General features: G+C 39.9%; 1 long non-coding RNA gene across 1 annotated transcript in view; it reads left to right on the forward strand.

Moving 5' to 3' along the window:
* Positions 1 to 12612, forward strand: part of LOC125485663 — a 30921-nt gene extending 18309 nt beyond the window's left edge. Inside the window, exon 4 of the long non-coding RNA XR_007264377.1 lies at positions 6278 to 12612. This is a non-coding gene — a long non-coding RNA (uncharacterized LOC125485663). The remainder of the gene's footprint in view (positions 1 to 6277) is intronic.
* The last annotated feature ends 150 nt before the right edge of the window (positions 12613 to 12762 follow it).

Below are 12762 nucleotides of genomic sequence, written 5' to 3' on the forward strand. Positions count from 1 at the left end.
GGGCAATTACAAATGGGAAATCAGTGTTGTCCTTGCCAGCAACACATTCAATCAAATCTTTTATTTTCTTGATTCACAAATATGACTTAAACTAAAAAACAATGACATGGGATAGAGTCAAAGTTATACCACATTAAAAGCGGCCCTTCTGCAAACTTCTTGATCAAACCTCCTATATTCGTGTCTAGATCATTAATGTGTACTGCAAATAGCAAGGGTTCAAGTACTGAACCCTGTGGTATGCCAGTGGTCACGGGCTTCCATTCACTAAAACAACTTCTGACCATCACTTCTGCCTCCTTCCACTAAGCCAATTTTCAATTCAATTTGCAAAAATCCCCTGAACCCCATTAGCTCTTACTCTCTTGACTAGTCTCAACCAGTGGAGTTTAATTCTGAAATAACTGCACAGAGGCCATTATCCTGTCACCAAGCCACTTGTGCACAGTATGCTAGCTGTGGGCAGCCAGCTCAGTCAGTCGCCTGAACTGAAGAGATTCAAATCTCTTGGTCATATGGGTCAGCCAGGGCTTTCCTGTTTGGCCCAGGTTAACAACCACAATTAACAACCTCTTAGTCAACGAGATCAACCTGGTTCCAAGCATTACATCCCTCCCCTCCCAAATCCAGGGTGTAGGCCCGGTCTTTGGCTCGTAGCTTTTCCTGCAATGATTTTGCCCCAAGACTGGTTCCTCTGATTTGGACTCTGACACAGGCGGCGTGTACCAGAACGTTGCCCGCTTCTTGCATCCAGAGCGTCTTGGAAGGGTTTCCACGTCTTCTCCCAGCAGTAATGGTATCGAGGCTGCATACTTCTCCGTCTGAGGTTTGCTCGACAGTAGACGGAGGGGGAGAGCCTGTGGTTTCTGACAGGCCTTCTGGCTATTCTGAGGGGCCAGGTGTGTTTTGCTCCTGCCCTATTTGCAAGGTAACAGCTTTCAGGTGATCCACATGTTTCTTCAGGACTGTATCACCTACCAAAACTTTGTAAGTGACGGGACCTGACCTTGCGTCAACCTCACCATACAGGGCTATTTCCATGGTAATGGCACCAAACTTCATCCCCTGAATTAAATTGTGTCCCTCACTCAGAGGTGGCACGTGGCCAACTTTGGCATTCCTGTTGCCATTTCACCTCTCCCACACCCATGTCTCGGCATATCAGGTTTAACCTGGTGCGGGGTCTTCTTCCATCAGCAACTCTGCTGGAGCTATCCCTGTTGCGTGTGGGGTGGCTGTATAATCGAACAGGAACTGGGACGGTGTGGTGTCAATTGATGGTGTAGGCAGCTTCTTTTAAGCCTGCCTTCAACATTTGGATTGCTCTTTCCACTAGACCATTGGACGATGGATGGTATGGAGCTGTCCTTGTGTGCCGAGTGCCATTTAACTTGAGGAAATATTCAAATTCCCTGTTAGTAAATAACATCCCAGTGTCTGTGATCAATACTTCCGGGAGTCAATGTATCATGAATGAAGTTTGCGGCTTCTCAGCCATCCTCCCCAAGTTTGCCAATCAAACTTTATGCACGTCCAACCACTTTGAATGGGCGTCCACAATGACCAGGAACATTGAGCCCATGAAAGGACTGGCATAGTCAACATGCGGTTGAGTCCAGCGTTTTCCCAGCCATTCCCACGAATGTGGGGACACTGCTGGTGGCAATTTTTGTCCTTGTTGCCACTCTGAGCACTACCGCACCAACACAGCTATGTCAGCATCCAACCCCAGCCACCAGGCATAGCTTCTTGCCAGCATCTTCATCTTGGAAACCCCTGGATGACCCTGGTGGAGCTCAGCCAGTATCTGGCAGCAACTTTTACTCAGGACAATCACCCTTGTTCCCCATAGTACAGTGATCTGGTCTCACTGGGTCAAGAGAGGTTTCAATCCAGGTTGCAATGGCCTTTCTGTTTCCCCTGTTACCACCAGCTGTTTTAGTTTCGTTAGGACAGGATCTTTGTGTCCACAGTCGGATATTGTCTGCGGTGAATGGAACGGTCTCCAGGAAGCCAAAACAGACTCTTCCAGGGGAGGGACCACCAATGGTGTATCTGCCAGTGGAAGGCGGCTCAAGGCATCCGCATTAGCCACTTGGCTTCCTGGACGGTGTTCTAACTTGTCCTTGTATGCACTGAGAATAAGGGCCCAATGCTGAATTCTACCAGAAGCTATGGGTAACTACACCTTGTCTTCCTTCGGTAGCCCTAGCAGTGGCTTGTGATCTGTTACTATGAAAAATTTCCATCCGTAAAGGTCATAGTGGAACTTCCTCACGAAAGATGACTGCCAGACCTTCTTTCTCTATCTGGGTATATTTGCGTTTGGCATTAGCTAAAGTCTGGGAAGCATGTGCTATCAGGCATTCTTCTCCATTAGGCCACCTGTGAGCCAACGCTACCCTGATACTGTACGGGAGGCATCACATGTCAGCACTACCTCTCGCTTCGGATCACAGTGGGCTAACACCTTTGATGACGATAGCTGCTTTTTCACTTCCCTAAAGGCTACTAATTGACTATGCAACCATTTCCAAGGCTGACCATTTTTCAATAGCAGGTGTAAGGGTGCCAAGGTGGAAGCGAGGTTACATATGAATTTTCCGTAATAATTCATTAACCTCAGGAAAGACCTTAGCTGCGGTACAGAGGAGGGAGCTGGGGCTCCTTTGATCACTCTCACTTTCTTTTCTTACGGGTGTAACCCGATTTTGTTGACTCTGTAGCCCAAGTAGGTCACTTGAAGTACCAAGGACACACGTTTTTCCTTTCCAAGGCATACACCTGCCTGTCTTTATTGGTCTTCCTGTTATTAGTACATCATCCAGATAAATGGCAACCAGATAAATGGCCCTTGTAAAATGTTCTCCACGGTATACTGGAAAAGGATGCAGACTGATGATACCCCAAATGGCAGTCTTGTATATTGATGTAAACCGTTATGGGTTTTAATTATAGGGTAACTCTGGGACTCCTCACTCTGTCACAATTGCAGGTAAGCATGGCTCCTGTCCAGCTTTGTAAAGGATATGCCCTCCTGCCAACTTTGTGTACAAGCCCTCTATGTGAGGGATCAGGTAATTATCCAGCTGTGAGAAGCAGTTTACCATTTGCTTAAAGGCAAACTGAGCTGTCAGGCTTCACAGTCAGTACAACCAGTGCTGCCCATTCAGCAAACTGCACTGGTTTGATGATTCCTTCACTCTCCAGCCTCCTGATTTCCACCTGTACTTTTGACCGCAAGACAAATGGCCTTGCAAAATCTCGGAATTGCTTCCTTTTTAACGCGTAAAGTGGCTTTGGCCCCTTGGACCCAAGCCCTTCCAGAAATACTCCCAGATATTTCGCTAGGACTTCACTGAGGCAGCCATTTTCTAATCAAAAAGTGCTGAGCCAATCCAGGTGAATCTTTCTCGACCAATTCCGTCCCAACAGGCTTAGGCCCAAGCGTTTTACTACCATCAGTGGTAACTGCACCAACTGCTTCTCACAGGAGACCGGAACTGAAGCTGTGTCCTTAATCTGCAACAGTTCCCCAGTGTATGTTCTCAGTCTGACTGGGGCTTTGTGCAAGCTTAAGAATTGGAGTCCTGAGCGAATCTTGTTAAAAACAGATTCTGCAACCACAGATACAGCTGCACCTGTATTGACCTCTGTAGGAACTGGGTGACCATTTAACCAAATATTAATTTTAATTGGTCCCGATTTGGGTGTCGCTAAGCAACTTAATTGTTCCAACTCACATGTAGGGGGACTTTCCAGGGTATGTACTCTTCTGGGTACCAGCCTACAAGTTTTCTTTCTCGAGTCAGGCCTTGATTCCTTTGCTTTCTCGAGTCCACATACTGGTGGTAATTACAATGGCTTGTCGGCCCAGATCCTGAAGAACTCTTTAGCCACTTGGCCAAGGCTCGGCTTTTTTGTGGGGCTCTGCTGTGGGCTGGCATAAGGTCCCTCTGTTCAGGATATGCCCTGTGTGAGGCTCTGCGATTGTCTACACTCGAGTGGTGTTCCCCAAGCTCAGCCAGAGAGGTGAGCGAGTCCACTTCCATTGGGATGCCTGTAGCTCCCATGCTCCACTTGCTGCATTTTCTAATGACAATACCAGTTGTAGTGCCTGTCTGAAGTCCAGTTGGGCTTCAGCTAGTAGGCACTTCTGCATGGTTACATCATTAATCCCACATACCAAATGGGGTCTCAGCATCTCGTTCAGTGTTAACCCAAAATCACATGCCTCTGCCAGTAGTCTCAACCTTGTCAAAAACCCCGATACAGATACACCTGGTTCTCTAATAGCCGAATAAAACCAGTAGCATCTCAGAATTAGGGGAGGTTTGGGGTCGTAATATTCCTTCATCATTTCATCGACTCCTGGAAGGTTTTAGTGTCTGGTGCCTCTGGAAAAGTTAAACCCCTAATAACCAAAAATGCTGCAAGTCCATAAGTAGTCAGAAGGATTACATGTTGCTTTTCATCTGCCCCAGTGTTATTTGCCCAGAAAAAATATCGCATTCTTTCCACGTACTGGACCCAGTCTTCAGCAGGATCAAACTTCCCAAACAAAGGCACAATGACAGAAATGTTCACCCCAACTCCAAGATTGCGAGCGAACGTTCTTCAGGCATGTCCTGTTTTCTCTCATCAACACTGAAATAACAGCACAGAGGCTGGTATCCTGTCACCAAGTCACCCTTTATTTACTTGTGCACAGTACACTGGCTGTGGCCAGCCAGCTCAGATTCAGTCACCCAAACTGAAGAGATTCAAATATCCTGGTTATATTGGTCAGCCAGGGCTTTCCTTTTTGGCCAAGATTAACAAGTCCAATCACCGACCTCCTAGTCAACAAGGTCAACCTGGGTTCCAATCATTACAAATTCTGTCCGTCCATTTTTTTTTAAAACCAATTGTTTCCCTATTGTTGATGTTAGACTCACTGGCCTATAGTATCCTGGTTCATCCCTATCATCCTCCTTGAATAATGCAACCATTTTAGCAGTCCTTCTGTCCTCTGACACCTCCCCTTTGTCCAGAGGATTTGAAAATTCATGTCTGGTCTTCTGCAATCTCCCCTTGCCTCCCACAGCAGCTGAGCTAAATCTCATCTGGGCTCCATGTTTTAAGCCTGCTAAATCTACTAATGTCACTATTTATAAATTATTCTAATATATTAGTCTTTCCCTCTGATCTCAATCCCTACTTTGTCCTTCCTTTATAGCAAATGCAGATGTATTTATACACAACCTCACTCATCTCCTCTGGCTCCTCATAAGTTTTGCCACTTTGGTCTCCATAGCCTCTACTTTTCATTGTTATCCTGTTGCTCCTAATGAACTTGTAACATGCCTTTATTTTACCCAGTAGTTTTTACATTCCCACCCCACCCTTTGCTTTTCTAATTATATTTTTAAGTAACCCCAAGTTAAGTAACTTTCTTTGTGCCTCTAGGGTCTGAGGTTTTGAGTCCTCTGTGTCTGATATAGGCTTCCCTTTCCCACCTTGTCCAATCCTGAGCATTCCTTGACACTCCGGGTTTTGGGGATTTGTCAGCCCCATCCTTCACCTTTACAGGAACGTGTTGGCCCTGAACTATTTTATTTTTAAAGAACTCCCACTGTTCTGATGTAGATTTTCCTTCAAGTAGCTGCTCCCAGTCTAGTTTGGCCATGTTATCACATTAAAATCGGCATTTCCTAGCCAGAACCTTTTTATTTCCAGTCCATCTTTGTCCTCTTCCATGATTACCTTAAATCTTACTCAGATATGGTCACTATCACTGACATGCTCTACCACTTGACTGGTGTTATTGTTGGTCCCCCTCTTGTAGGACTTTCAAAATGCAGGCTTTAAAAACACTCCTGGGTACATTTTCAGAATTGTTTCATCTCTAAACCCCTTACTGTTTGTCTATCCCAGAGTTACACAACTCAAAAGTAAGTTTTCCTTTCTCAAGGCTATAATTTCTTTAATTTGCATAAAAGTAATTGCCAAGATTGCATACAGAGAGAGCGAAACAATCCTAAGATCCAGGTGCATTGTGTGCGCAGAAATTTTGCATTTTGAAAATGACTTTTGCATTTTTTGTTCCTAATTTTTGTGTAATGTGCACCGTTTTGTATTATGATCCCACTTGTACCCACAGCATATGTTCTGTGTGGTAAAACTACAAGAATAATGTTTGCATGATGGATTCCTTTGTTATTGTGGTGAAATATTGTCTAAGTTGTGTTAGTAATATGTCCATCTTTTAATTTTTTTGTTTGTTTTCCCATTTCAGTGGTGGAAATCCTTTTGCTACAGTAAAGCTCCGACCAACAATAACAAATGACAGATCGGCGCCAGTTATTTAGTGCACACGTTGTAAATGTAGTCCTTAATCAGTCATGCATTTGAAACCAACAGATGCCATTTTAAATTAATGCTATATAAGCAATCCTACCTTTTGTACAAATGGCTATTGATAGTTTATATTCATTCATGTTATTTATGCTAATATCCAAATTAATCTCTACAGAAATGCTCTTGTATGAATGATGATGGGACAAAAAAAATCTTACAGTTGAAAGAGTACAGCATTTACAGTGGATCTTGTTAATAGGAAAAACTTTTTGTTAGAGTGCATTCATTGTTTGAAAATGCTGTATTTTTTCCAAAATCCTGATGTTTGTGCACTACAGTTTAAGCAGAAATTCATTCACTTTGACGTCTAATATATATCTGAAACGATTGTTTTGGAGGGAAATCTGGATGCATTGCTCATTATTGAATATGGGAGGTAAGACTCTGGAGATTGTAAAAACATAATCTGCTGGAAAAAATGCAGGTCGGGCAATATCTGTGGAGAGCATCAATAGCCTTGCATCTGAAAAATCCAGAGCTTGCTTGTTTGTAAGGATGCATGTTATGACTGGTGATCTTGAAGGAACAAGCCTCAAGCTTATTGGCATGTGCTTTTGAAACTAGTGATATTCTAGAACATATTTTGTTTTAACATCAGGAATGGAAGCCATATTCATAGGTGTCAACTCACTGTACCCATTCATTTCTTCTCTCAGGGATGGATATGTGTATACAATTCTTATTTTCTAATCTCTGCTCCCTCTATAAACTATTTTTCTTTCATTCTTTCTCCAAAATCTTTTTATACCCAACTGGAGTTATTTAAAGTTGATGGGGCTTCATCAACTCTTTTTCACTAGTATTCTAGAATTTGAGATTTCTCACTCCTTTGCTCTGCTATTTAAATTTAATAATTGAGAAGATGCAAATATAAAATAAGCACAGAAAATATTGGCTGGCCCATTCGCATCTGTAAAGTGATAAAGGACATTGACAAAGATCCACACCAAAAATGTTAACAGTTTTGACTGAGGTTAACATTTTGGATATAGAACTGCCAGCAGTCCCTCTGCGAGGCAAGAAATTAACCCATTCTTTTTATACACGCTGATGAGCCTGCTTATATTTCCAACATTTTCTGTTCATTTTCTGATTTTCCTTTTAAATCTGCTACACGAACATGCACACCTTGCAGTAGGAGCCCAACCAAATTTTATTTTTCCTAAAACTAAAAAAGATTAGATCGAATGCAGTGCATTTTAAATGCATCAGCCAAAGCTTTATTGATCTGAAGAAAAATCAACATAATTAATAGGTTTGTACTGTATATATTTTCTTTTTAGTTGTTACAAAGTGCCATTGAGATAATCTTTTAAAGTAATGTTTGGTGTGTGCATGTGTGTTCTGTGTTCTTAATTTGTACACTTGCAACTTTTCCCAATTATAGTCAGATAAGATCTATGTAACAAACTACAAGATATCAGTAAGGAAGTCTGACCATTGCCTGGACCCAACAGAAACAGCACTTCAATCCACTGCAGCACTTCAAAGATTAAGCAATTATTGTGCAATTGTATAATAATTTATATTCCTTTACCTTTACTGTAGTTTACGAACTCAGTTTAAAGATATGGGCATATGTGCACTTATGTATGGAACAGAGGTATTGGAAGTCAGCGCTTGTTCTCCTCTCAAATATTTTGCCAGTTTCATTTCTGTTACTTATTGAAGTGATTTGCTTTAGTGGTTACATGGCATGATGCTTAAAATGTAACAGGCTGCTACTGGTGACAATACTTTCATCAACTTTAAAGGTGTACATAAAATGAGACAATGAACACAAAAAAAAGTGTTTGGGCCAAAATGCAAATCTAAAATATAGAGCAATTAAAATAGAACTTGTCTGTTGTTGATCTCACAGCTGAGATATGTATCTGTAAATTTAAAGTCTTAATATGCACAAACACTGCAAGGTTAGTAAGATGGGGATTGCTATTTTCCACAGGAAAGGACCTTAAAATTTACATCTGCACTTTTCTGGAACATCTGTTCCAAGTAACAAATCAGCCTTAAATTTGCCGTTTGTCATCTTGAGCCTGTGCCATATTCTCTTAATGTAGTAGTTTTTTTTTCAGATTTGCCTTTTCTGTACTAATTAGTATTGTTCCTACTTCCTGGAAGGACTTGTCTCCATTGATTTTTCTTCAGGTTTGAAGTCCCCATTTGTTCTTCCCTCAGTTCTCATCTATTATAGGCCTTACAGCTACAATCTGCATTTGTTTCTCTTACCACCCCCCCCCGCCACACCCACACACACACACACACACACACACGTACGTGCACACACATGGCGTTTGAATACATCTTTTTGACTTTGAGGACCAACTGTCCGTGATACTCTGAGGACTAGAGCACATTCAATTGCCACCACAGCTTCATCAGATGTACCCTATTGTTCAAATTGGTATTCAAGGATTGTTGCTCCACTGTGACTGAACGTTAAGTATAACAGTTGTACCATCCCCATGTGTATCTAATCCAAAGGTTGAACTCAGACCCAGGAACAATGATGGCTCCATTTTTGAAACTGGCATTTGTATGAGCCCTAGATACTTTTCAACATATTTCCTAGCCACCACTTTACATTTATTTTGCTTTGAGATGGCTGGACCACTACTGCCTATACTTTCTGCTTCCACACTAAATATGGGTTTTATTCCCTAGATGATCAATCAGACCATAGTGAACATGTCATGACTATTTGTGGAATCTTAGTTTAGAGTTTTAGTCCTATCTACTGTCTGTGATCTGCCAGTGTAAAATTAAGTGAAATCTAGCACAGTACGCACTGAGCTAGAAAAGACTATCTAACTAAAATAACTAAAGTGTTTGCTTAATACTCAAAATGTGACTAAAATGAAGAGATGCAGCTCAATTCCTTAGTTCTACAATATTATGGAGACAATGCTGTAATTTGTAACTTTTCATAATGGAGCTTATGTGGGAGAAGTAAAGACTTCCTGTTTAATGGAGGTCACAATAGTAATTCACAGTCGCCCATAATCTAGCAAAGGATGTATAATATGTGTACAATGCAGTGTTGTCATGAGAAAACATATTTGAGTGTTGCTACAAATATTCTATAGCAAGGATCACAATTAAGCAGTATGGTTCAATATTGAACAATTAGTATTGCTTATTTACTATAAACACCCTTGACAAAGCTGTAAGAACAAGGTCTTCACCTGGTATTAAGCAGCTAAAGGTACTCTCGTCTTCCCAAACACGGTAAAATATGTACTGTTGAGTGTTTCACCATTCAAGTGGATAGATTTGTCAAAACTTGACTCCTCTTTACTCATACAGATAGTATTGCAAAGTTTGTTAAACAGCATTATAAACCTAGTGATATTTTAAATATGCAGCAGGAATTTACTGAAGATATTTAGGCTGTTAGAGAAGTTTGGTTTAACACTAAACTGAAGAAAATGCTTAGAGTTCTGTTACTAAAATATTTTTGTTGCCCATCAGCAAAGTTGAACTGAAGTTTGCAAATATAGGTAGTGTGAATACCATTATGGAAACTTATACAAATACTTACAGCATCTGCCATTCTAAGCACTATGCTTAGCTGATGTATGTGTTCCTAAATTTTTCAAACAGTGTCCTGTCAAATCTCTAAAATATCATTAGTATCTGTGTTAAAGGGTTTCACTTTCTTGGTGCCTAGAAACTGTTTGAGTAATTCTGAAGGCGATGCAGATTTGCCTGTTTTGTGACACCTCAAAGCAACTCTGGACTGTCCTGCTGGGGTTAATTGTATAACATATTCTTAAATGACATGGAAAGCTCCTGTTTTTCTATACTTTGTGGGAAACCTAAAGCAGTAGTTCCAATAGCATTACGGATTTACCAACACCATTTAAAATTGATTAGCTGGTTGTTCATCACTGGAACTTTACCGGGTACAAATTAGCTGCCTTGCCTGCCCAGAAAACACACTTCAGGAGTGATTCATGGCTGTAAAACACTTACGGTCATCGCTAAGTCATGAAAGATAATAAATGAAAAGAATGTCTCATGTTTTCATCAGGGCAAGTGATAGGATGACTGAAATGCTCAACATAATCCAACCATGAAAGAAAAATAATTCCGCCACCTAGCATGAATACTTTTTTCTTGTCTGGCCAACAAATTGCAGTCACAGGTAAATAGAAAAACTGCAATTAAATTATCCCTATATTTCTGATGGGAATTTGAAGATTGGATCCACTAAGTACTTTAACTTTAAATTGTGTTTATTAAAGACTGTAGCTATGGTGATTTGCAATATGTGTAACTGTTACATTAATGGCCAGGATAAAACTAGCATTGAAAGCTTCAGTAATATGCAAAGACTACTGTAAAACTGATTTTTAGTAGAACACCATAGATTGTTCTGAATACAGATTTTAACAAAAGTTCATTGCAAACAATTTTAAACTCAGCAACTAACCAGAAATGATGTCAGGTTTACATTTTCAGAAAGCCTTCTTAATATGGGGCAATTAAAACCTGACATCAGGCAACTGTTCATAGCCTGTCAACCCATCAATTTTATTTAAATTACACAGCCATATTCAAAAGATTTAATAATTGAAACTTTATCAATTCATGATGGGGTGGTCAGCGATGGGGGATCTAGGACTCTGCTGGGCTAACTTTTTAAATACTACTTTTTGGAATGATAAAACTAATTCTAGCTCTTAAAAACCACAAGACACTTATTTCTACAGAGTAGATGGGACAAAGGTAAAACTAGGAAAGTCATCTCCTATCATTTTGAGATCCAGTTTTTCATTTTCCTCCAAACTCAACACTTAAAACTGTTAAATATAATGCTTATATAGGTAAATATTCTTGTATCTAAACAGGCACAATGAGTTGTAACATCTGTGCAATTAATTATGTATAGTGAGATTACACTACTGTTAAAATGTTTTAGCAACCTTGCACAACAGCTACTATTTGACTGTATTCTTGCCCATTTGTGTTTATAACATGTTAAATTTAATCTTTTATACATTCAGATGAGTGTTTAAAGAAAGGAATGTATGGGAATAGGTGTATTTATGACTAGAAATCTATCATAACACAACCAGCCACACTATTTGCAAGATACCAAACAATAGCTCTGCAACGAAGTATTAAAGAATGTAGTTTCTCAACCCTGTTAGTTGCTAACTGCCACTTGGTAGTGTTTGCATTTTCCAATATATTCCATTTAATTCTGAACTGACTGCCACCTCTGGAACAATGGGAATAAAATTAAGGTGTATATTTTTTTGAGAACTTGAAGAATAAGATGCTGTTTTCAGTACAAAACAGATGAATAGAAATGATGAATGAAGGCAAATGTCAAAGAGACTTGCCGGACAGGAAACCTATAGGATCAGGTAGAATAATGGTTTTGACACCCTTGTAATACTAGATTAAAATTTGACCCTGCCATATCTATTTAATGAATGGAAAATGATACATAAAAATACATTTAAAGAGTATGATGGACTATTATACAGTAAATCCAACAAAAAAATGTCTGCATTGTTGTTGGTCACCAGTTGCAAGCTGCTTTCACTAAAGGACATGACTCCATATCTGCCATCAATGAAGTTCTGTGATTAGCATTTTTTTTTTTTTTTTTAAAAAGTTGAACAAAACTAGAAAACGCACTTTTTTCCCCCCTAAGATGGCCTCGTATTTCATGTGGTGATTCATTCAGTTTGGGGTCTATACTTATGCAAGAAATGCTTGAAGACTATTCCTCTGGTCTAAATCAACTTCCATGGTCAAGGAACAGAAAATTTCAAGCTCGATTGATTTGACCTTAAATCTCTCTCTCTTATTTATAGATTGTATAGGTAGAAGGTTTATAGATTGTGATTCCACAAAATTAGTCTAATTTGTATAGTTTGAAGTGGCCTAAAACAGAAGAATGTACTGTAAAAGTGGTAAAGGTCTTATAAAGTGCAATAACTGATCATAACTTCAGTTCTTAATTCATTTAGAGCAGTGCATTTCTGCACTAAAAGTGCTGGAATTCTGTTATTGATTTAAACTTTTTCCTCTAAGCCTTTCACTTGTGAAATTAATGTTTTATAACTTAATTCTGCTGATGTATTCTACAACTTACTGATAACAGCAAAACAAAGTAGTAAAATGATTTGGTGTAAGTGTACAGGAGAAATGTTTGTTTGTTTTTTGTATAACCATAAAGTCTGACTTTTACTCAGATTTTGTTCTGTCTGCTAATGTTAATACAAGCAAATGAAATTTCCCTATTGCTCCTAAATAAAAACCAAAAGAACTGCAGATGCTGTAGATCAGGAACAAAAACAAAGTTGCTGGAAAAGCTCAGCAGGTCTGGCAGCATCTGTGGAGGAG

Source organism: Rhincodon typus, chromosome 21 (genome assembly GCF_021869965.1).
Source record: "Rhincodon typus isolate 14 chromosome 21, sRhiTyp1.1, whole genome shotgun sequence".
Classification (NCBI taxonomy): domain Eukaryota; kingdom Metazoa; phylum Chordata; class Chondrichthyes; order Orectolobiformes; family Rhincodontidae; genus Rhincodon; species Rhincodon typus.